The sequence below is a fragment of the Castor canadensis genome, chromosome 12, assembly GCF_047511655.1.
Source record: "Castor canadensis chromosome 12, mCasCan1.hap1v2, whole genome shotgun sequence".
NCBI lineage: Eukaryota > Metazoa > Chordata > Mammalia > Rodentia > Castoridae > Castor > Castor canadensis.
Genome location: NC_133397.1, coordinates 94,341,618 through 94,368,716, shown reverse-complemented (window position 1 = coordinate 94,368,716; position 27,099 = coordinate 94,341,618). Strand labels below are relative to the sequence as shown.

The 27,099-nt window shown below is 36.3% G+C and overlaps 1 protein-coding gene across 28 annotated transcripts in view; it reads right to left on the bottom strand.

The window, feature by feature from the left end:
* Positions 1-27,099, bottom strand: part of LOC109683296 (NBPF family member NBPF6-like protein) — a 143,997-nt gene that overhangs the window by 60,827 nt on the left and 56,071 nt on the right. For 23 of the 28 annotated variants that reach the window (XM_074050505.1, XM_074050486.1, XM_074050492.1 and 20 more), the window contains 5 exons: positions 25,912-26,144; positions 19,648-19,768; positions 16,268-16,292; positions 13,994-14,111; positions 12,090-12,143 (listed from right to left, as the gene is read on the bottom strand). The gene's annotated coding sequence lies outside the window, so the exon portion shown is untranslated. The remainder of the gene's footprint in view (positions 1-12,089; positions 12,144-13,993; positions 14,112-16,267; positions 16,293-19,647; positions 19,769-25,911; positions 26,145-27,099) is intronic. The other 5 variants (XM_074050502.1, XM_074050501.1, XM_074050508.1 and 2 more) reach the window with 1 other exon arrangement.

Below are 27,099 nucleotides of genomic sequence, written 5' to 3'. Positions count from 1 at the left end.
TCTATGACAGACTATACAAAGCAAACCATCTATATTCTCCCTTCAATCCTAAGGCTCCTGAAAATCAGTGAATGATCAATGCCGCCTTTTTGGGGAAAGCCCAGGGGCACATTAGAACAAAGTTACCAAAATTAGAAGGCTCTGAAGGCATGACTGCATCACAGCTTCTGGAAGTGGCAACCAAGGTGTTTGTTAACCAAGACCAGGAAGCTCAAAAGGAGGCAGAATGAAAGATGAAAAGGAACGTAGATCTCCTGGAAGCAGCATTAAATGGACAGGGAGGGCACCGTTCCAGTCAGGGTAGAGGCTAGGGGCCTAGGGGCTCCTAGGAAACTCCCCACAAGTATGGTCCCAGGGATCAGAGCCCCTAAAGAAAAATCAATGCACCTTCTGTTGCCAAAAGGGACACCGGAGAAATGAGTGTCCACAGGTCTAGGCTGGATGAAGAGCAACAAAAGAGAAAGAGGACTTTGTGGGGCTTGCAAGCATTGAGGAGGCTGAGGATTAGGACCGACCAGGCTCTTTCCTCTTCGGCTCCCAAGAGCCCATGGTCTGTATGTTGGGGGCCAACCTGTAGATTTCATGGTGGACACTGGCACTGAGCATTCCGTGGTGACCCAATGGGTGGCACCAATTTCAAAAAGACACCAGACAATTGTGGGGACTGCAGGGATCCAAGCCCGCCACCCTTTACTCTAGCCCCAAAAATGTATTCTGGAAGGACATCTAGTGACTCTTGAGTTTCTTATTATACCAGAACGTCCAGTGGCATTGATGGGCTGAGATGTGCTCATTAAGCTGTGGGCCCAAATCAGTTTTCAGGAGGATGGACAAGCAGCTTTGAGCTTTGCCTCAGGGACCACTAGGGTCTTAGCCCTCATCACTCACTGGGCAGAAGAATGGAGATTACATTCAGTAGAGACTGCCTTAAAGGGGCCAGAGATGCCCTTTAAGGCTCCAGGAGTGTGGGCTGAAGACAATCCTCTGGGGATAGCTGTCAATATTCCACCAGTGGTAATAGAGATAAAGTAAGAGTGATGCAATACCCAATCCAGATGAAGGCATGAGAAGGAATATCTCATCACCTCCAGGGACTTTACAACTAGAAATTCTGAGACCTTGTCAATCTGCCTGGAACACTCCCCTGCTGCCAGTTCAGAAGCCAGGCACCAATGATTACTGCCCAGTGCAGGATCTCCAGGGAGTCAATCAAGCAGCAGAGACTCTGCACCTGTTGGTCCCTAACCCATACACTTTGTTGGCCCTGATATCAGCAAAGGCAACCTGCTTCTCATGCTTGGACTTAAAAGATGCATTCTTCTGCATCCAGTTGGTATCTGTGAGCCAACCCATCTTTGCTTTCCAATGGGAGGAACACCAGTCAGGGGTGCAATAACAGTTAACCTGGACTCATCATCTTCCACAGGGTTTCAAGAACTCCCCAACCATCTTTGGAACTACTCTGGCATCAGATTTGTGAGCATACCCAACAAAGGCAGCTGGCTGAACACTCTTATAATATGTGGACGACCTCCTCCTTGCAGCAGCTAACCACCAAGACTGTCTTAAAAGGACAGAGCTCCTACTCCATCTCTTATGCGAAGCTGGATACAACGCATCTCAAAAGAAGTTTCAGATCTGTCAAGACCACGTCAAATATTTGGGGTTTCACATCTTCCAAGGCCAGCAGAATCTCAGCACAGAAAGAAAACAAGCTGCCTGTTCAGTAACAACTCAGTCTACAAGAAGACAAATCTGTGAGTTCTTGGGAGTGGCTATATTCTGAATTTAAGTACCTAATTTCTTATTGCTAGCAAAGTCTCTGTATGAAGCCACAAAGGGGGGTGAAAAGGATTCTCTAATCTGGGAATCTGAACAACAACAGGCTTTTGTGCTATCCAGGAGTCATTAGTTAGTGCCCCTGCTCTGGGACTCCCAGATGTGAGAAAGCCTTTCTTCCTCTATGTGCATGAGAGAAGTGGCATGGCAATTGGAGTCCTCACTCAATTCCTGGGCTCATGGCATCCGCCAGTGGCTCCAAGCAGTGGGATTCAGTGGCAAAGGGATGGCCTCTCTGCTTGTGAGCTCTCTCAGCCATAGCCTTGCTGGTATTCTGGTATCAGAGACAGAAAAGTTAACACTGGGAGGGGAAATAACTGTTAGGGTCCCACATTCTGTAGTGATTCTAATGGAATACCAGGGACAGTACTGGCTGACAAATGCCAGGATGGTCAGATACCTGAGTATGCTCTGTGAAAATCCACAAGTGAAACTAGAAGTTGTCTGGACATTAAACCTGGTGACCCATCAGCTGCAGGGCCCCCAGACCATGACTGTGTTGAGGTGATTAATGAGGTCTTCTCAAGCTGCCCTGATCTTGGTGACCAGCCCCTAGCTCAGCCTGACCTCCAGCTATTCACAGACGGGAGCAGCTTCCTTAAAAAAGGAACAAGACATCCTGGTTATGCAGTGCTGTCTCTGAATTCAGTCCTGTAAACTCAGGCTCTAGCTCAAGACACATCAGCTCAAAAAGCTGAACTTGTTGCACTGATGTGAGCCCTCCGCCTGGCAGCTAAAAAGACTGTTAACATATACACAGACTCTAAATATGCTTTTACCACTCTTCATGTTCATGGGGCTATATACAAAGAAAGGGAATTAATTACCTCAGGAGAAAAAGACATAAAGTATGGGTCGGAGATTCTTGAGCTCCTGGAGGCAGTGTGGGCCTGCAAAAAGGTCGCCATTATCCATTGTCCATGGCATCAAAAGGGGAAGTCTGTGGGGCATTGGAAAACTGGAGAGCAGATCAGGAAGCAGCTCTCTGGGCATCACTCACTGTGCCTGTGACTGTAACTGCTGCACTTCTTCCTACTCCACTGGCAGAATGTGTTCCACATTACTCCAGTCATGAATGTGAGTGCTTTACTCAAGAAAAAGGAAAATATTGCAGAAGGGAATGAGATAAGCTTGCAGATGGGTGGATAGTGATTTCAGAGACACTGGCCTGCACTTTTGAAAAGAATGCTCATTGGAACTCTCATATGAGAAAGGTTGCCCTTGAGCAATTGCTGAGCCAACATTTCTAGGACCCCTGCATCACCAGCCTAGTCAGCAATATTTGTAAGCAATGTGAAAATTGTGCCAAAAATTACCCCAAACAGTGGCCCCTCCCTAAACTGGGAGTCCAACATGTGGGTAGTTCCCCTTTTGAAGATGTGGAAGTAGACTTCACTGAGTTGCCTCGAACCACAGGTTACAAATATCTTCTGGTGATTGTGTACATTCTCTGGATGAGTAGAGGCTTCCCCCACTTGAACGGAGAAGGTCCAAGAAGTGGTCTATGCTTTACTAAAGGAAATAATTCCAGGTATGGGATCCCCATCTCCATGGGTCAGACAATGGACCAGCTTTTGGGGCAGAAATTGTTAAACAACTGGCAAAGGAACTAAAATAACCTGGAACCTTCATACAGTGTACTGGCCTCAGAAAGCTGAAAGAATATCAGACACTAAAAATGCAAAGAAGTAAACTCTTTCAGAAAACACACCTGACATGGGAACAGGTCTTGCTGTTAGTTTTACATAAGATCAGCCCCACCAAACAGACTGGGTTCTTGCCCTATGAGATTCTCTATGGAAGACCATCCCCACTAATAAAGGACATTAAGGGAGATCTAAAAGAGATAGGAAATCTAACTTTGCTCCAACAGATGTGCAATTTGAGAACAGTGTTCAATGACCTACACCGCCAAGCTCGAGAAAGACTCCCTATTAGCTTAACCACTGATGTACATTCCTTTAAGCCACATAACCAGGTTTGGATAAAGGAGTGGAATCTTCAGCATCTCTAGCCTCAGTGGAGAGGGCCCTATTTGGTCATCCTACCACTTCCACAGCAATCAAGGTGGCAGAGACCACCCCATGGATCCACCACATCCAAGTGAAGAAGGCAACTCCTGAGTAGAAGAGACAACTGGACTCCAGTGATCTGCTCAAACTGACCCTGAGGAGGGGACCTTCAACCTTGCCCTAGTCACAAACCAGAAGTAAACTAGTCTGTGCATGGCAGAAGCTTGAAGAGTCAACTAGACAGACAGTTAATGGACTGTTGTTTCTCATGGGCAGTGTTCTGTGGTGATGTTTAAGTGCTGCCATCCCTCACCCATCTCTCTTTTTGGTATTGTAACCTTGTTTTGGTCAGTAGTCATAGCAGCAACTGCCCCAGCGGGATAAAGCAGGACCAAAAGGTTTCCCTGGCAGTTTTTTCTCCTGCTAACAGGATGTGGAATTGTTTTTGGTTGTTTCTATTCTGGGTTCCTCCTACAAACCAACCCCCTCCATGATAGTTCTCTACAACAGGAGGATTTAAAACAACTTTTGGGGCTGTGGTAATTATACTGTTGAGCTGTCTTATACTCCCATACGTGCTGCCACTGGTCATATGGTCCATATTGACCCTGTTGGAAGCCATTGTGGAATGACAAATGGCTGTACAATTATATCCGTTATAAGGTTACCAAAGAGTGAATCCCATCCCCGAGGATTAAAAAGATGATGCATTTTGACAAATAAAATATCAAAGCATCAAAGGGGGAATGTTGGTTTCAATTCCAAGATGGCGGCTAGAGGGAGGAAGCAGAAGCTACAGTGAAATCTTGGAGAAACGCTGGAGACACACCTTGCATGCAAGGCCACTGAGAAGAGGCAAAACTTTGACCCCTCCACACCTCCAGGCTGCGGAGAGAATCTCCACTTCACGTTAAAGGGAGAAACCAGGAGGGCCCCCGGGCCGCGGGTCGTGGGTGCCCAGACAGCTTGGGAAGATGCGGACAAGGTGAGCTAAGCGGTACGTGGTACTTCCACAGACAACCCTGGGCCAGATCAGCATAACCCCTTGGACAGACCACCCCCACCCAGGGAAAAAAGAGAAAGTAAGGAATAAGCAATAAGAATAAAGACACGTAGCAAAGAGGGTGGGGCACCCTGAGCTCTGAAGAGGGGGGGAAGAAAATCCGTCCCGGAACTGTAAATAAACAAGCCGGGCCTGGCTGGAGAGGGTGGGAGCGGGGGCGTGCACCCAGCAACCAGGAGTGGGAAAGCTTGTGAGAGTGGCAGAGGAAGGAAAACCCCACAGGAGAGGGGGAAAGACCCACCTCCCATGTGAGCTGTAAACAAACACACTGGCCGGCAGGAGCAGCAGAACCGCCCAGCAATCAGGAGCAGGAAAGCTTGTAAAAGTGGCAGTGGGAGGAAAACTCCACAGGAGAGGGGGGAAGAGCCAGTGCCCACGTGAACTGTAAATAAACATGCAGGCCTGAGAAAGCAGGTACAGTGTCACCTCCCCCAGTGTGCTTGGGAAGGGAAAAGCTGGCAGCAGTGGTTCACGCACAGGACTCTGAGTAAACAAAGCCTGCAGTGCCAGGTGAGTGCTAAGCTCACTCCTGAGATCAGCATAAATAAAGCCACCAGCAACAGCAGGCTGACAGCCGCAAACAGGCAAGCCACAGCCGTAGATAGCCATTCACAGACCTGTTTCCAGACTCTTTTTTTTCCTCTCTCCCTACCTTTGATGAGAAAACAACCGAACTACACCTGCATGCTGAAAACTTACCGAAACTGTATTGCATTTGAACTTGGGACACTTGGTGGGCTTTTTTTTAGGGGGGCAGTTTTGTTCTACTTGATGTCTCCCCATTGATGAGATAACTACAGAACAACATCTGAGGCACCATCTCCAGGACTGCAGGCTGAGGGACGAACACCAAATTTATTAAGACTGAAATTTCATTGTATGTGAACTTGGAGGTTTTTATCTTTTATTTTTTATTTTGCTTTACTTTATTTTATGTATTTTTTTCTTTCATTTACTTATTTTCTTATTTTTATTCTTATCTTTACTCTTTTTGTTTTTTATTTTCAATCCTCTCTCTGTCACTCTAATGCCTTTTCAGCTTGCGGTTGATTAGTACACTGTCTCTCCCTGTTTATATCTTTGAAACATTTTTTTGTTTCTTTCTTTGTTTTGTTTTTTTTCTACTTGATTATTTGTTTTTCCCTTTTCCTTTAACTTCTTTGCTTTCCATCCCAACTCACCTTTCCATTCTAAATATCACTACTATTATTACAAGCCAGAAAATACTTAATTGCACACAGTACAGGGGCAATAACAATATTAAAGACAATGATGGGAAGACAGAAAAAAACAGGGAAACCAGTTTCCCCACAGCAAAGTATCAGAACAGAACCATAGGGAAATGAAGAAAACAGATACTCAGATCCAGACTCCAACAAAATGAAGATAAACTAGAGAAAGAACTCCATGAGAATTATATAGAGATGAAACTGGATATGATCAACCAAAATGTACAGGAGACACTCAAGACATTCCAAGACAACAAAAATAGAGAACTTGAAAAAGCAAAAGAAAAAATAAAGGAAACCATAGAAGCACTGTATAAACACCAAAGTGAAACAGAAAATATGATTAATAAACAGAAAAATGAACTCAGAACAAAAACAGACAAAATTAAAGAGGAAACAACCCAGGATATGGAAAACCTCAGAAAAAAGAATGAAAGAGAATTGGAAAACAAAACAGAAGCCCAATCCAGCAGAATAGAACAAACAGAAGACAGAATCTCAGAACTCGAAGATGAAGTGATAATTAAAGGAAAAACTGAAGAACTATTACTTAAACAACTCAAGACCTGTGAAAAGAAAATGCAAGAACTCACCAACTCCATCAAGGACCAAACTTGAGAATCATGGGCATCGGAGAAGGAGAAGCAGTGCAAACAAAGGGAATGCGCAATATATTCAACAAAATAGTAACAGAAAATTCCAAAAATCTAGAGAAAGATATTCCCATACAGATGCAAGAGGCCTCCAGAACACCAAACAGACCAGATCAAAATAGAACTATCCCATGACATACATATCATCATTAAAACAACAAGTTCAGAAACTAGGGAAAGAATATTGAAGGCTGTAAGAGAGAAAAAACAAATAACATACAAAGGTAAAACCATCAAAATCACAGCAGACTTCTCAACAGAAACATTAAAAGCAAGAAGGATGAGATCTTCCGGGCACTGAATGAAAATAACTTCAACTGCAGGATACTCTACCCAGCAAAACTATCACTCAAAATAGATGGAGCAATAAAAGTCTTCTATGATAAGCGGAAACTAAAACAATATGTGACCACAAAGCAACAACTACAAAAGATTCTTCAAGAGATACTGCACACAGAAAGTGAAACCCAACATAACCATGAAAGGACAGGCAGCACCAAACTACAGGAAAAGAAAAAGCAAGAAAGCAGAGAGTAACCTCAACTTAGGTACACACAATCAAACCTTCAAACAACTAGGACAAGTAAATGAGAGGAATCAGCACATACCTATCACTACTAACACTTAATGTTAATGGATTTAATTCATTCATCAAAAGGCATTGCTTGATGAAATGGATAAAAAAGGAAGATCCAACAATTTGTTGCTTACGTAGACCCATCTCACCGACAGAAATAAGCATAGGCTTAGGATGAAAGGCTGGAAGATTTACCAAGCCAATGGCTCTCCAAAACAGGCAGGAGTAGCAATACTCATCTCTGACGAAGTAGACTTCAAACCTACATTGATCAAACGAGATAAAGAAGGACATTCCATCCTAATAAAAGGGGAAATAGACCAAAAGGAAATGATAATTATCAACCTATATACACCCAATGTCAACGCCCCCAATTTCATCAAACATACCCTAAAAGACCTAAAAGCATATATTCACTCCAAAACAGTGGTTGTGGGAGACTTTAACACCCCATGATCATTAATAGATAGGTCAACCAAACAAAAAAATAATACGAAATCCAAGATCTAAAATATATAAGAGATAAAATGGTCTTACTTGATGTCTACAGAACATTTCATCCAACTTCAACGCAATATACATTCTTCTCAGCAGCCCATGCAACATTCTCCAAAATAGATTATATCTTAGGGCACAAAAAAGCCTCAGCAAATATAAGAAAATACAAATTATATCGTGCATACTATCTGATCACAATGCAATAAAACTAGAATTCAACAAAAAAAGTAAAGACAAAAACTTGCAAACAGCTGCAAACTAAATAACTCATTCCTTAATGAACAATGGGTCCTTGATGAAATAAAAGAAGAAATTAAAAAGGTCCTGGAAGTCAATGAAAATGAAAACACAACCTACTGGAACCTATGGGACACAGAAAAGGCAGTCCTGAGAGGAAAGTTTATAGCCATGAGTGCATATATTAAAAAGTCTGAAAGATCCCAAATCAATGACCTAATGATACACCTCAAACTCCTACAAAAACAAGAAGCAAATCCCAAAACAAACAGGAGAGAAATAATAAAAATAAGACCTGAAATCAATGAAATAGAAACCAAAAAAAACCATACAAAGAATTAAAGAAACAAAAAGTTGGTTCTTTGAAAACATAAACAAGATCGACAGACCCCTGGCAAACCTGACTAAAATGAGGAGAGAAAAAAATCCAAGTTTGTAGAACTAAGAATGCTAAAGGGCAGATAACAACAAACACCATGGAAGTCCAGGAAAGCATCAGAGACTACTTCGAGAACCTATTTTCAAATAAATTCAAAAATCTTAAAGAAATGGACAGATTTCTAGACACATATGATCACCCAAAACTGAACCAAGAGGAAATTAATCACCTGAATAGATCTATAACACAAAATGAAATTGAAGCAGCAATCAAGAGTCTCCACAAAATGAAAAGTCCAGGACCTGATGGATTCTCTGCTGAATTCTATCAGACCTTTAAAGAAGAACTGATACCAACCCTCCTTAAACTGTTCCACAAAATAGAAAGGGAAGGAAAACTGCCTAACACATTTTATGAAGGCAGTATTACACTTATCCCAAAACCAGGCAAAGACACCTCCAAAAAGGAGAATTATAGGCCAATCTCCTTAATGAACACTGATGCAAAAATCCTCAACAAAATAATGGCAAAGCAAATTCAACAACACATCAAAAAGATTATTCAACACAACCAAGTAGGCTTCATCCTAGGAATGCAGGGGTGGCTCAACACATATGGATAATAAAACAATAAAAAGTTTTTAAAAAAGAAATAAAAAATAATATTCACAACTAAAAAAAAATTTTAAAAAAAGGGGGGGAATGTTGGAGCCAATGTGGCTCTTTTTTATGGGATTTACTGTGTGTTCAGAATTTACCTTGAATTCCCTGCTCTGGGGACTACAAGCAGCTTTCTGCAAGTTCAAAAGTGACATGAGACCTCCAGCTAGGTTCTGCAAAGTTTCCTATAACAGTGACCACATTCTGTAGGGAAGTTAGAGGGGTAACTGTGTAACCAACTTGTTTCTCTGTAACTGACTTGTCTTTTTGACCACCTGTGAACCACATACTACAAAAACCCCAGGTTACATAAACCACCTGGGGGGTATACAACTCCTTTCCTGACTCTGATCTGGGCTCAGGGCTTTGAGAATTTATCTCCCCTGAGTATGCTAGAATAATAAAATTCCTGCTTCCTTCAAAGTGGTCTTGGTGACTCTGTTTCCCTCCCCATTTCCCACAAAAAAAGAAGATAATAATCAGAGTAAACAGCAACAGAAAGGGAGAAAATCTCTTCAACCCATCTGACAAAGGATTAATATCCAAATTATACATAAAAATTAAACATCAAAATAACAAACAATACAAGTAAAAATTGGGGAAAAGAGTTTTAGAGACAGTTCTCAAAGAGGCACACATGACCCATAAATACATGAAGAACTGGTCAACATCCCTAGCCAAAAAGGAAATGTAAATCATGAGGACACTGGGATTGCATTCTAGCCCAGTCTGAGTGGCCATCCACAAGAAAACAAACAACAACAAAGGCTGATGACAACGGGGGGAGAGGACACTTATATGCTGTTGATGGAAATGTAAATTAGTGTACCCTCTATGTCAATCAGTATGCAGTTCCTCAAAATACTAAAAATAGAACTACATGTAGTTCTGCTATACCACTCTAGGGCTTATTTCCAAAGGAATATAAGCCAGTATATAAAAGGGTTACCTGCATACACCCATGTGTAGATCATTATTCAAAACAGCCAAATTATGGAATCCATCTAGGTGCTCATCAAACGATGACAGGATAAAGAAAATGTGGAGTGTGTACACACAGTTGAGTATTATTCAGCCATAAAGAAGAATGAAATTATGCAGGTACATGGATTGAATTAGAGATCATGATGTTAAGTGAAATAAGTCCCATTGAAAAAGACCAGTGTCACATATTCTCTTTCTTGTGTGGAATCTAGAACTTATAAAATAATGGAGATTATTTGGGAGTGGGAACCAGTGAGTGGGGAGGTAGGAAGAGGTGAGTATGATTGAAGTACTTCATACACATGAATGAAAACAGAATAATGAAAACCATTGTTTTAAAATGGACTGTAGGGAGAGATAAGAAAAGTAACAGAGGAGGTGAATTTGATCATATGCATGTATGTAAATATCTCAATGAAAACCCTTTGTACGATCCACATATGTTAATTTTTTAAAAAGCAACAACATTGAGATTCTCTCTTGAGTCAAGAATGGCAACCATGAAGAAAACAACAAACATTGTTCAGCACGTGGGAGAAAAGGAACTCTTATACACTGTTGGTGAGAATGTGAATTAATTAACTTTGGAAGTTAACATGGAAGTTGCTCAAAAAACTAAAAATAAAACTACCATATGATTTTTATACTACTCTTGGGCATATAACCTAATGAAAATAAGGCATACAATGGAGATACTGTCACACCCATGTTCATTGCAAACTTATTCACAATGGCCAAGTTAAGGCATCAGCCTAGGTGCCCACCAACAGGTAACTGGATAAAGAAAATGTGGTATATATACACAGTGGAGTATTATCCAGTCATAAAGACTGAAATTATGTCATTTGTGGGAACCAGATATCATTATGCTAAGAAAAACAAACCAAACTCAGAAGGACAATTACCTGATTTTTCTCTCCCATAGAATCTAAATGTAAATAAATAAATAAATGAAGTACATGAACATACATGGTAGACTAGTTGGAGGGGGAAACCAGGAGAAGGTAAGAGGGTAAAAAGAGAGAGTAGGGAGAAAGAATCTGATCAAAGTACATTGTGCTTATGTATGCCATGTATGTACATAGGTATGCATGAATGTATGAGCCACCCTAGCTACATAGGTGGCTCTGATTAGGAGGATCCTGGTACCATGTCACCCCAGGCCAAAATGTTTGTAAGATCTCATCTCAAGAGCAATCAAAGGTTTGAATATGATCTAAGTACATGATCTGCATGAATGGAAATATCACAATGAAGCCCCTCACATAACATTTTAATATATGCTAATAAAAATTATATTCACATGAGCAACAAAAGTAATAAAGTACTAAGGAATTAATTAACAAAAGCTTAAGACTTTATAATAAAAAACTGTGAGACAAAATTTAAAAATCCCATTGATGGCATTCAATACATGTGGACTGGAAGACCTCATATTGTTGATGGATCTGTAGATTCAGCACCAATTCTATAAAAATCCAGCTGTTTTTATTTTCACACTTTAAACAGATGAATTGTATATATGTAGATTACATCTCAATAAAGCTATTAATTTGGCAACAAGGATTTGGAGCCTTCTTTCTCTTCATCTTCCTCGTCCTTTTATAACAATTCACAAAGCTACCTGATAGGACTAAGCAAGGTAGAAGCCCACACTAAAGGTACTGGGGAGAAGTTGCAGAGGCCCATAGGAATGGCAAATCCCTGAGCTAGTTGACAATTATATCACACAGGGACTCCAACATGGTCTCAAAGCCTGGGAAAATGGAGAGGGTGTCTACTCAGAGTCTGAGAAAGGTAAGAATGGGATCTCTGTGAAGGAGAGACAAAGCCCAAACAAAAGATATCCACATAAGAGAGTTCCTTTGCCTGACATGCCAAAAAATTCTACTAGACCTTTAGAGAACTAACAGCAATACTCCTCAAACATTCCATCAAATAGAAAGGGAAGGAACTTACCAAACTCATTTTACGAAGTGGGTATTATTCATTCCAAAATTGGACAAGGACACACTGAAAAAAAGAGAATTAAAATCCATCTCTTTAATGAACATAAATACAAAAATCTTCATAAAACACTTCTAAATTGAATCCAACAGCACATTAAAAAGGTCATATACCATGATCAAGTTGATTCATTCCAGGAATGTAAGGCAAGGTTATTCAATATACACAAATAAATAATGTAATAGAACACATAAGCAGAAAAACAAAAATCACACAGTAATCTTAATGGATGCAGAAAAAGACTGACAAAATTCAACATCATTTCATGACAACAGCCCTGAAGCAACTAAGCATCAAAGAATATATCTCAAAATAAAAAGGCTGTATATGACAAACCTAGGGCCAACATCATACTAAATGAGGAAAAACTAAAATCATTTCCTCTAAATTCAGGAGTAAGATAAGGGTGTCCACTCTCACCAGCCTTATTCAACATAATATTAGAATTTTTAGCAAAAGCATTAAGACCAAAGAAAGAAAGAAAGGGGATTTAAACAGATAAGGAAGAAGTCAAATTATCTCTATTTTCAGATGATATGATTCTATACTTAAAAGACCCCAAAGATTCCACCAAAAAAGCCTTCTAGATCTAACAAACAATTTTGGCAATGTAGCAGGATACCAAATCAACGTACAAAAATCAGCAGATTTTTTTATATACCAAAATAAACAGGCTGAGAAAAAAATCAGGCAAATACCACTCACAATAATAATAAAATACCAACATAATAAAATACCTAGGTATAAACCTAAGCAAAGAGATGAAAGACCTCTATGATGAAAACTAAGAAACTAAAGAAGGTACCAAAAGATGAAAAGACTTTCATGGATTGGCAGAATTAATACCAGAACAATGGCTATATTACTGAAAGAAATATTCACATTCAATTAAATGCCCATCAACATCCCAAGTCATTCTTTGTAGATATAGAAATATCAATGCAAAAATTCATGTGGATCCCTAAAAGATCCCAAAGAACAAAAGTGATCACAAGCAGAAAGGTTAACAATGGAGGTATCAGAATACCAGACTTCAATTTAAACTACAGAGCCACAGAAAATAAACAAAAGCAAAACAAACAGCATGGTAGTGGCACAAAAACAGACACAAAGACCAATGAAAGAGAACAGAAGACCCAGAAATACAACCCAAAAACTAGTGGCTTGTGATCTTTGACAAAGGAGCCCAAAACATACAATGGACAAAACAGCCTCTCCAACAAGTGATGCTGGGAAAACTAGCTATGTAACATGCAGAAGCCTGACACTAATGGGTTTTGTGAAATGAGGATACTTTCCTAACTTTCTGCAAAAGATAAAACCAGTTGCTAAACATAAAGAATTTCAGTTATACATAGCATTTTATACTATTTTATTTCTAAGTTTTCCACGATTTTTGGCAAGCCACCTCTAATTTGACAAGTTATACTTTTATAATATAATGTAGAGATTTAGCCATGTAGTTTCTTTGTTTGTTTTTGAGACAGGGTTACTGTATGTAGCTCAGGCTGGCCTTGAACTCACAATGTAGCTCAGGCTAACCTTGAACTCATGATGCTCCTACATCTCCTCCCCAGTTCTGGGTTTAGGAGCTTGCATTTATTTTCTGAGAATGGAGACATAAAAGGAAGGTCTTCAACATTAGAAAACAGTGAGGAGTAAAACAATTCATGAAGGAAAAAAACAGCTAAAAAGAGAAAAACACCTTTTAAACAAAACAGGAACATCACAATAACTGAGTTTCAAAAACAGAAAACACTTTCAAACCACACTGAAGACTTTTCACTGAATACCATGTTACATCACAATAACAATTCAAAGTTTACAAGGAATTTATAGCAAATAGTCACTCTCACCTTACATCCAGGTCCTAATTGATAAGTTGCAACTATCCGTGCTGGGTTGAGGGCTTCCCTGAAAACATACATGGCACCAAGCTGTCCACAAAATACCCCATTTGCACTTGTCAAGGATCTATTTTTTTAAATTCACAAAAATAAATTACTTTCTTGTAATATATCATTTTACAATGACAGACTATTTAAGAATACCTGTTTTATTATTATATATACCATTTATTACTATTATACATAGTTTAAACAGCACAATAATAGAAGAAAGCAATTGATTAAGATTCCATGGAATGCTTAAATAATAAAAACCAATAAAATATTTTTGAGAAAATAAAATCAACTTAATCACTTACATGTAGCGTTAGCAAGCAAATAACCTCCAAGTCTATCTTCAGACTTGATCACTTTCCAAATTTTACCATTAAAGTGAAAGGGTTTAAAATTATTTACAAAAGCAAAACTAATTTTAAAACACCAATAATTCATAATTGCTCATATTTAGAGAAAGAATCATGCAAATCAACCAATGACAAGTCTAAAGTTTAACTGTCAACTGATAATGCCCAATTTTTAAATTCAACTTTGGTTTACCATCTTGCATACATTCCTGTATTTTTCTACGCTAAATCAAGGATTTTAAAGGAGTAAGTTCCTCCTCTTATGTAAGTAGGCATTATCAAATAAACAATGATCACTTAAATCTGGTGCCTGAAGCCAACCACACGATGCTCTCCACTGGAGGATTAAGCATCTAAGAAGCTATGCTTTGGAAGACCCTTCCTATACCTTTTAAACCCCACCCACACAAACTAACAAAAGCAGTCAGTGCCCAGTTTGCTGCACCATGACAGGATACTGTAATAAGCATGCCAGTTTCTAATAGAAAGATGACAGATGATGATAGATTAGACAGATGATAGATAGTTAGATATATGGATAGACAGATACATCGATAGACAGATGGATGGATGGATGAATGGATGGATATATAGATAGGTAGATCTACACCTGGAGAGAGACAGAGAGAGAGAGAGAGATTTAAATCACACAAGACATTTAAAATTAGGAATGCTGGAAGGGTTATGTACCATTGGCTTTGGAGATGTTTTTGGCATTAAAACACATCTTTTACACTTTGGTTCTACAGACAGGATGAATCAAAGAAGAGCCAAAACTAGAGAAACAGCAGCATTTTGAAGGTCTTCACCTCTAGATCTCTTCTAACCAGAATCCAACTAGTACCTTCTTCAGCACTAACATACTTTTGAAAAGAATATCCCTTCGTTATTGCCATGTCACTGAAGTCATCTCCTTCCTTTCCTTCAAAGTATTCTAAATATTGCACCAGGCTGACATTTTAAAAATACAAGCAGTCATCATCAGTCTGCTCAAAACCTTCCAAGTACTTTTACACTGGGTAAGATGGGAAACCACAAGCCTCATGTTGACTTATGAGGTCCTACAAAATTTGACCTCAGTACCTGCTAATCTCATCTCAGCACTATTATCGTTTTAAAATATCATTAACCATCTTTGAGGTCATTTTATTATATAAAATTTGAAACTTAAAAAGATTGACTCATCAAAGACAATAAACTGTCAAAGTAAAACTCACATGGTCCATCAGACTATTTCATTATTCAATTCAGTTTATAGGGATAGACCATAATTTCAAATTCATTAGAACACAGATTTAAAAATTATTTTAAACTTAAACCATTTGTGTTAACATTCCAAGCCATATCACTATAGGATACCAGCTGCTCATTAGCATAACACCAAATTCCACTGCTCCTCCATTGATTGTAATTGAGGACCATAGTGATCATGTGTCACTTAGATAAAAAATATTAAAGTATCAATATGTAATACTTAGTTATTATGGCCTAAGAGGCAACCATAATCTTTACAGCACCCTCTAAGAAAATGCTGGAAAGACTATTAGTGATCATTGACTACAATTTTGTCAGGTTCCCTCCTCCCATTTTTCATGTTACAGATTTATAAAGCAGTTCATACAGAACAGATCTCTGTCAGACATAGAGCTAGATCCCTTTGCACCCCAGATCGATATTACTCTCCCACCATACCATGATTTATCATGAAAATAAAACTGTATCTGTGTTCATTTAGTAACATTTACATTTTGTCAGGCAATTCAGATGCTCAAGGCTGACAATGGAATACATGATATAAATTCAGAATTAAAACTCAATATGATTACAATAAGAAAAAAAGATCAGCATAAACTGAGAAAAAAATAACCAAGGATTTTACCTTAGATTGCATGGTCAGGAAAGACCTGTCAAAAGAATAATATTTTAGATTTTAGGAGTTCCAATTCCACAACTTAGATTTATTAAATGCACTAATATTAAATATTTTAAGTTTATGTGAATATTCATCAAGATTCAATGAATGTGTTCAACTTCGGTTCCTGTTTTATAGTTCCTAGTGTCAACAAAAATAATTTGTTGATTTTGATTTGAGATAGTTTAAGTTTTGTAACAATTTGTGGACCCACCCCTTAGTCTACAGAGATAACAGCATAAGGCTATTTAGAATTATGTTTTCCAAAGTATCAAAAATAAAGATAACTTGCAGATATTTGAATACTTATGCCTTCAAGAGTTAAGGAGGTTAACTACCCAGTTATCCCTGCCCAGATATTAAAATGAAACATAAACTTTCTTCTATAGATTATTTAAATATACTATCCCAATTATTTTATATATTTGAGAAATATTGAGCTGCAATAGTCTCCAATTCTAAAATATTAGTTATTTCAAGTTATCTGAAATATTTTTTTAAAACTTGATTTCATTCAGTTTTATTTAGAAAATAAAAATAATGTGCTGAACAACTCAATAGAAGACAGCAATAGAAAACAACAGTGCTCTTCAATTATCAAAAAGTCAGATTTAAGTATTGAAATGTCTAAAACACATGTCCTTTTGAAAGTTGTCTCATTCTTTCACTTATTGTTCAGAAAATGAAAGAAATGTTGGTTGTGAAGAAAATCAGAAGAGGAAAATATCTACAACAGTAACTTAACAACTGTTTTTTCTAAATATGAGTTATCAGGAAAAACCCATAACAACTTAGCTTCAAATAAATTAAGAACATTCTTATAGACTTCTACATATGTAAGTATCAACATTGTATCATCTTACCTGACTTTAAAAAAATTCAACCAGAATGTTATCAAGCTAATACAGAACACATAATCTTTATATTTTAGAGTAAAATGTTGCAATTTCTAAATAGAATACACAAAAAATACCTATGTATAGGCAAAAATTTTCCTTCGCAAAGGCAGTATTATGATAAACTATTAGACATGTTCTTATATTAATTGATGTAACTAATACAGAAAAGTACTAATTTAAATTTATTTACTGAGTTCTTACTACTACAGAAAGGTTATTGTACTAGGTATGATGGATTTTAAATTCACACAGACAATTGGAATCCCACGTTAACTACTTCTATGACTTTTGGAAAATTATTTAACATCTTTAAATCTATTACCATCTCTACAAATGGGGGAATAACACCTACTTTATAAAACTATGGAGAACAAATTGGAAGCATATTAAACACCTATAAATAAGTCACCACTTAATTTCTAATTACTTTTTATCTACTATGTCCTCATGATGAGGTTTGTCTCTGCTAAAAGTGATGTGTACCTGTCATTCATTAATTCATTCAAAATATTTACTGACAGCTTATTTTATGCCAAGTCACTAACCTCACTCTCCTCCCACATATATGCTACATGCGTGGGCACAAGAAGAAACACAACATGTATATCCTCAAGAGAGTTTCAGTGGAGAAACAAACACAGAAGCAATGGAGACTATCTTTGGATACAACATGGAAGCAGAAGATGTACTGACTAAAATATGGTAACAGGGAAAGTCAAATAGCATAGGAAGACTATCACAGAACAATTCACTTTGAGCAAAAGGAAACTTGATATTAAGCTTGCAGGATGAAAGGGAATTGTTGAGTGAATAAAGGTGAAAGAAACATTCCAGATAGAGGAATCTTAAGGTTCAGCAAAGACTTGATCAAATTCTTCCCAGTATTTAGATGTAGCAGGAAACAAAGGTAAGGATCCAATTGGAAACAGGATTATAGGACACACACATTTAGGAATGTGACCTGTGTTTTTTGATAATGTGGTATCACTAAAGAATTTTGGGCAGCAAAGTTAAATGATCATCCTCATACTTTAGAAAAATAATTAGTGGCAATATTGAAGTAAGATATAGGCAAGTATGGATAAGGAAAAACATGAAAACTACTGCAAAGATTCAGGTAAGAATGAAGTCATAGGAGCCAGCACAATGGCATTGGTTAGTTGAGGGAAGGAAGGGAGAACTTATTGGAACTGATTGGAAACCTTCATATAAAAAAGGGGAGTCTACAATGGTTTGCAATTTTTGACTTAAATGAGCTGTTCCCACTAAGTTATGATACTTAATAAAAAATGATCAGGTATGTAATTACACAACAAACACAAAATATTCATTTAGGTTATAACTATATATAAGATAAAAGGAGCGAATAAATCAATACACAGATTAATGAAGGAATTAATCTCAGTGAAGGCCATTTATATGAGATTTTATTTTTCTGTTCTCTTATCTTGGAACATCAAAATGTACACTACAGAGAAGAGGCAAAAGTGAGTTTTTCAATGTTTTAAGAGAGCAAGTTTTGACAAGATACTTTGATTAAAGAAAGTAAGAATAAGTTTGGAGACTATGTGTGCATACTAACAATGATGTAACTATTGAGCCAACAAAACGTGCAAAATAGTCAACGCCTTTGCTAATATGAAAACTGTAATAAATATGAGATTGATATAGTAACCAGATAAAAAGAGACATATAATGTTCATTAAATATTGTTTTATATAAAAATAAAACTTAATTCCCCGTAGAGCAGAAGTTTAACATGGATCAAATAAAAACCAAAACATAACAGAACTATCGTAACTAAAACACATGGAATTAAATCTAGGAAATAAAGGACTATTGATGCTCTTAATATTTCAATTTGAAATATCACAATAATAAAAACTAATTGTCAACAAAGTCTACCAAATTGACATCATCTACCTTTAAGGACCATCTTCAATTAGCAAACAAAACAATTTGCTCTCTAATTATGAAGTACCTTACAAAACAGCTTACAAATTTAAAAAAGCCAATTTTGATAAATAAAACAGCTAATTAACAAGGAGTATATTTTAATCAAAAGAAGAAAAGTGACATATTTTATAATATGTGGTTATTAATTTTAAATCATATATCAATTATGTTCATAAAACAAAATAAGCAAAGAGACAATGAGAATGAAATCTAGTGGGAATCTATTTTTTTTCCTTCCTGGATGAGGCACCAGCAACATAAAGCACCCCCACAACTGATGGACAGGAAGGTCTGAAACTCTTGAGTCTTAAACAGTATGTAGGAAAAAATAAGTTAAGAAAAGTCACCTACACATAATAGGAAAATGAGTAATATTTATTTATCTGAATGTTTACAGTTTTAACATATACATATTCTATAGACTTATTATCTTATAAGTACAAGATTTAGTTATGTAAAGGAAAAAGTCTGAGAATAAATCATATTACTCACCAATAAAGATAAAGTTTATCCTCATCAACATTAATGTTATTTAATGGATCCATGCGAAACCAAGTGTGCAGGGTGAAGCCATTCTATAAGGCCACTTTACAATAGGAGGCAATGCAATTGTCTACAAGGCAATGAGAAAAGGTAAGGTCTCAGCTAAAGAAAATATGAAGGCACTAAGGAAAAACCTGGTTTTCACAGATTAAATCAGATAATTATAAACAACTATAGAAAACAGAAAAAATTATCTTATTTACATAGTCCATTAGATACAGTTTGTTGACTATACTATTACTACATTTTCAAACAGGAAGTTAAATTTCACTTCTACATTACAGTGGGTTGTAGACTGTTCTTTCAAACTTCCCCTCTATGGGCACACAGAAAAGAAAAAAAAACATCCTTCTCCTCTAACTTCAACAACACAAAGTCCCTCATACATATGCCTCAGAATTTTCAATTTTCAATGCTTTATGCTTGTTTTCAGAAATATTAAATTTTATTAATGAGGATGAATCTTTGCAGCCCAAAACAATCATGTGAGAGAATATTAATGGAATCAGTATTGGAATACAAGTGTTATTCACAATATTTGTAATGCTTACGACACTGAAACAAGGAGGGGAAAGGATGGGATTTGTTCTTCAGAAACTTTACCATTGAAATCTATGGCTAAAAAAGTATTGAGATCCATTTACAGGAAGAAAAGCAATAATATAGGACTTATAATAATAGTAAAATGAAATCTAGCCATTCTAAGGAGTGAGAAAAATGACTGATTACTTGACTTGCTTGATTTATTTTCCTAGAAAATATTTAAATTCTTTCAATAAAAGATCCCAGTATGATTTGATAAATGGCCTTTTCTCCAAATACATACTTAATGTCATTAGTAATGACCTTTCTAAAATATAACAAGTAGGTTACATAATAAAAATTCTCTCCAGGGCTGAGGTGTAGCTCAAGTGTAGAGGACATACCTAGGAACCAAAAACCCTAAGTTCAAATCCCAATACTGTCCCAAATCCCCAAATCCTCTGCATACAGTATAAAGTCGAAATTTCTTCAGATTCTACAAGCTGCTTTATACACACTACAACTCCAAGAAACAATTTCAGTTTTAATCTCTTCTACTATCTTATCCCATACTCCAAAAACCAGTGAAATATACCACCTGTTCCACTTGATGTTTTCAGCTCCCCTTTTAGGACATAATGTTGCTTCTGCTCAAAACACCCTGCCTTCCAGGAAAATCCCAATCATTCTTCAATACCAAGCTAAAATGCCCTCATCTGTCAAGTTTTCCTGAACATCAACCTAGTGTGGTTTCTTTTTCATTATTTTCCCGTAAGTCTTAGTACCTATATCTATAATATCACTTATACCTCCTTATTACAGCAGGGGGATTTTTTTTTATCTATCCATTACAGTTTTTCAAAAGAAATGAGTATGATCTATATGATCAGCCTCATAATTTAAAAGTACAGAAAAGAAATCTGGTCAATAAATATTCTCAAAGTGGCCAAAGACTTATAAGTATTTGCTATTTTTAAAAATATACAGATATATGGTATTTCAAATAAGCAAATTCTACAAATGAATATTGTCCATACAGTATCCTTTCAGATATTAATGTTTCAGTGATTCAGGCAGCTTTATTGCCAAGAATACAGCCTTTCTTGACTTTTTACAAAGGAAAAATATTTTATTATTTTGTTAACTAGTCAGATTGGGGGGAGTTGCCAAGTTTCCCAATAGTTAACACCTCCATAGTTTGTCTAAAGCAGAATGTACTTGATTTTAGCTACACCTGAGCATTAAGATGAACAGGAGACACACTGGGAACATGGAGTAATAAAATGAGTGTATGGAATCATATACATCACCTAACATACATGCTAACTTCTTCACATGCGAGATACTGTAATCCTAACTACTTTGGAGTCTGACATTGGGGGGATTGTGGTTCCAGGTCAGCCTGAGCAAAAAAGGTGTATGATATCCCATCTCAACAGAAAAAAACTCGATGTGGTACACCTGTCATCCCAGCTACATGGAGAAGCATGAAATAGGATTGTGTTCCAAATTGGCCTGGCAAGAAGCAAAACCCCATCTCCAAAATAATCAGAGCAAAGATGGATGAAGATGTCGCTCTGGTAGGCTCTGGTAGCAAAGCTACCTGCCTAGTATGCATAAGTTTAAATCTCAGTACTGTTGTTCCCCTAGCCAACCAAAAAAAAAATTTTGTGGATTTCAATCTTGTTGCCAGGAACAGCATAACCAATGGCCCTTTTGTGTCACAAAAGTGACTGGTTACAGCACTATCACTGGGCTGTTCAAAAGATTTCCCTTTCCCCCATGGATCTAAATTCCCATTTAATTCATCAAAAACATCCACTTGCCTTGAAAGTGCATTATCAGTTACATTGTATGAGGGTAGGCCAAAATTACACATAAAATAGTACATTAAACAAAGAAATAGAGAAAACAAATGAGATAGTCTACCCTTCAAGTTTTATGTTGAAAACTAAGCAAATATAGAAAACTAAATAAAGGGAAAGATAGCATTCAATAACATTACGATGGTCTGTTCTCTACAAAATGGTCTGGTCACTTAATACAATAACAATCAAAACAACAACAGTATTATTTTTCTAACTGATGGTGCTAGGGTTTGGACTCAAGAGCCTTGCACTTGCTAAAAAGGCACTCTACTGCTTAAGCCTCACCCCAGTGATTTTCCTTTGGTTATTTTTGAGATAGGGTCTCAAGTTTACACCTGGGAGAGCCTGGACCATATTTCTTCTGGTTTGGACAGGAATGCATACCTAGAACGACAGACACATGCCACCATGGCAGTATTTATTGGTTGAAATGTGGTTTAGCAATCTTTTCTCCTGGTCAGGTCTTGAATTGTGATCTTCATACTTACTGCCTCTCAAGTAGCTAAGATTACTGGGGTGAGCCACAGCACCCCAGTAATTTATTCAAAAATGTATACACAAATGCAAATATTCTAGAAAAGCCAAAACTATTTTAAATATGAAAAACAAAGGTGAAGGATTTATACCACCTGACTTTAAGAAGTACTAACTACACAGCCATGATAATAAAGAAAATTTGACATTAACATAAGTACTGAAATGTAGGGCCAAGGGTACAAACTAGAGAATTCAGAGATAGATCCACCAAACTATGGACAATTAATTTTCAAGAAAGCTGTCAAGTAATCCCAAATGAAAGGGATTGTCTCTTCACCAAATGATGCAATGAATGGATATGCAAACAAATAAAATGTAATTCCAACTTTGCCTCACATCATATGAAAAATTAATACAAAAGTCAATAGAAAATACAAATATAAAACTAAAGTTTTATACCATTGCATAACCATTAAAATGCCTCAAATTAATAATGGCTAGGATACAAATCAACTGAGAGACTCACACTGCTGTCAGAAAGGTAAAATTATACTCTGGAGAATGATCTGACAGTTTCTCACGAGGCTAAACATATACTTACCATAAAACCTAGGTATTTATCAAAAGGTAACAAAACATATGCCTACAGGAAGACTGCATTATATATTCATTGCAGTTTTATTTACAATAGCTTGAAACTAGAAATCTGAATGTTTTCCAACTAGAGGATGAATGATTAAAATGTGATGTATCTATATTGATATATCAATATAGATATAATATAATATATATATTATATTACATATTATTCAGAAAAAAGAGGTACAGAAAAAAAGTACAGATAAAAGCTATAATGTGGACCTCAAAAGTATTATTGAAAGTAAAGGAAGCCAAACATAAAAGACGAAGCTTGATGTGATAGTACACATCAGTATTCCTAGCACTGAGGAGGCAAAAAGATGGCCAGGCTAGGCTACATAGTGAGACCTTGTGTCAAAGAAACAACCCTGTATATTTCATGATTTTATTTATATGATTATCTAGAAAAGGCAAAACTTCAGAAACACAAAATAAATCAGAGGTGGCAAGGGATAGGAGCTACATGACTTAAAAATATATAAAAATTAAACACTCGTAATTAAAACTTATTACAGTGCAATGACCAGAGAAATTGAAAAAAGTATCAGGACCAAGTCTTCACAGCATCTGATCAAGAACTGACAATAATTTCTCTGCTTGTCTTGGCTGAGGAAGCAATAAATGAAAAAAATGTCATTGTACAAGTTCACCAGTAATATGTAAAATATCTCCTCTATCATCATTTCAGGACCAAATTGTATGAAAATGTTAGTATGTACAAATCAAAATATCAGTTTCTAAGAAAGAATTCTGGACAAAAATCCAGAACCTTAAAAACACTAGGCCAAAATGTTCCATTTTTTAGGAACTGGTTGAAATGGCAGCCATCATCAAAGATTCTTTGAATGTTTACATGCAAAAACTTTAGAAAAACAAGTTTATATTTGCAACATACAGGATGTATGACTCAAAAAAGTGATCTATTAAATTCATATGTAGATGTAATCTTTAATTTGTTACACATTTATTGTTCACAAAGACATAACCAGAGAGTTCAATTTAATTTTAGTACAGCAAATCTTATCTGGACAAGATTTTAGTTGCACCATTTTTTATACCACAAGATGAAATTCTATTATCAAATAACTATAAGTGTGTAATCACCTTTTAGTGATAAGTTTACATTATTAACCAAAAAGAACCTCTTTGAACTTAACAAACTACAATACATTCAGAGATGAAAACCTAGTATTGTTTTGATATCTATTAAAATTTCCTCAGTATGATATACAAATTTTTAATTATCTCCTTAAAGTAAGTAAGGTACAGATTTTTTTTTGATTCTAATTCCCTTTTATCCTATCCTCTCACTATCAGGTTCTTTGTGAATGAAATGCTTAACATAATAAAAAGTGAAATGTTTGTTATCAATACCATTACTGAAAAGAAATCGTAAGAGAATTAAGGGGCTTTATTTAACAGAAAATGTCAAAATGTGAACTACTGTAGAACTATCCTCATCACTGTCTTTGCATCCCAATGCTCATGAATTCCATTCTAGCTAATGACAATTTATGTAGTTCTGAACCCTTCTCTAATCAAGTGGCAACTATTTTATTTAGTGGGGAAAAATAAAACTTAAAGACATTAGGACCAGCTATAAGGACTGAAAGCTCATATGGTGTTCTATACACATGTTTACATACACTTTTATGCACACAAATTCCTGGTAAGTAACTCTAGAATTTACAGAAGCAGTACTAGTACCATATTCGTTAAAAAGACATTTTAGAAATCTAAGTCGGCATCTTTTTCTTGAAAAAGTTACCATTACTATCCAACATAGAGAATAAGAAAGCATTCTCTGTAAGGCTATATGCGATTAAGAAAGGAAAAAAATCTGTGGTTTATCAGAAAAAAGTTTAGAGTATGAAAGATTGATTTTTGTAAACCATGGATCTTTAGTCTAAGAATCTTCTGGAATTAAATGTCTCATACTTCCAAATATGCTAATCTGACTTTTTTTTTTTAAGAATCACATACAATATCCTAAAGATAATAAACTTATTTTCTGGAAATAACTACTGCTCTGGGACCAACAGTCAAAAAACTTCTACTGGAATGCAAAACTTATTGGGAGGTAACGGGAAGTTGGTGACGAGTTCAAAGTTATTGTTTGAAATAAGCCATAAGGAAAAATTAATATTTTTGTCTAGAATGTGTAAATTTTATGTTCTATTCCACAATATATGCTCATTTTAATACAGAAGTTTCCAAAAACATAGCAGAGTAAAATAGACACTTTCAAAAAACATAGCCTGCTTTTAGATCCTCCTGTCATCTGTCATAGTATCACGTATGGGAGACTGAGTACCAGAAAGCTGGGATAATTTGGTAAAAGGCTCACTATTACACAGAACTGAAACATGTGTTGTGACATTTTAAGCATGTAAACATTTAACTATGTACTACATAAAAGTTACTGTTTATTTCTCTGATGGATTTCATAGTACCCACTCCACAGTACTGAATTTTCTAAAACCTAGAAAATCAGAAGAGTATTATGTTTGGTTAATACAGTAATTCTGTTCCTCCTCTTTCATTCTGCAGTTTTTCCACTAATATAAAGGACCAATTTTCCATGCATTTCTACTTATCTATTTTAACTCAAGGCAGTCTCAATAAATCTATATTATGTAAAAATATAAAACAAAGTACAAGAAACTTTATAAATATAATGATACTTTCCTACCAGATAGTCGCATACCTGCTACCATGTCTTCTACAGCATGCATTTTCAGCAATACTTGTTCAGTCAACCCAAATTCTGTGCTAGTCTGTAAATTCCAAGCACTTATTCATACAATGGCTGCAAACTTGCTCCATATTTCTGCTTGGCATGTTACACCACAGTGCCCCAAAAAACTCTGTTATGCATGTTATACTCTCAGCATCCTGGATAATAAAGTTTGTCTCCAAATCAAATGCTCCACCAACCAGCTGAAAGCAAACAGAAAAAAAAAAGACAGTAATTAGTGACAATTCAGATGGTTAAATACAGCAATAAAACAAAAGAATAAAAAATTCAACTAGCAAAAACACATAGCTAGTATAAAAATTTCAAGTCATGTGGTGAAAAACTCATTTTGACCCAAAATTTAAGAGCAATAAATGAAATAACTAAAACTAACAAACAGGAATACATTTTCCACAAACATGGAAAAGAGTGATTTCAAATCCAGAAGAACAGAGCAAACTATGGTATATGATTACTGGGTGTAATTCAGAGAAAATACCTTAAAAACAGGGTTGTCCTTTAAAAGTGATAATCAGTAGAAAATACAGAGTTCACTAAGTATCAATTTTAAGATGAGGTTAATTTTCTTCTTTGGTATTACTAGACATCCAGAAAAAGAGTCAATGCCCTGTATAGCTATCCTTATCTCAACCAGCAAAACCCCTTGTCCCTTCCTATTATTGCTTATACTCTCTCTACAACAAAATTAGAGATAAGGGCAAAATAGTTTCTGCTGGGTATTGAGGGGGGGGAGCGGGAGGGGGCGTAGCGGGTGGTAAGGGAGGGGGTGGGGGCAGGGGGGAGAAATGAACCAAGCCTTGTATGCACATATGAATAATAAAAGAAAAATGAAAAAAAAAAAGAGATTACCACAAAAATAAGCTATGTCTAATCGCCACATATTGAAGATACAGAAATATGAAACTGATACTAGCACAAATCATTGTAAGTATTGAAATGATGGAATGAATGTTAAAAAATAAGTTAAAGAGAAAAATATGTAAAGCCTTACAGTACTATATTTAAAATGTGAATTAATTAAAGAAAAATGGTATAACTAACATTTGATGTGGCACTATAGCAAATGTATCAAAAGTTATTTTTCTTTCCCTAGGAGTAACTATAGAAATACTGTATGTGTATATAGATATGTGTGTG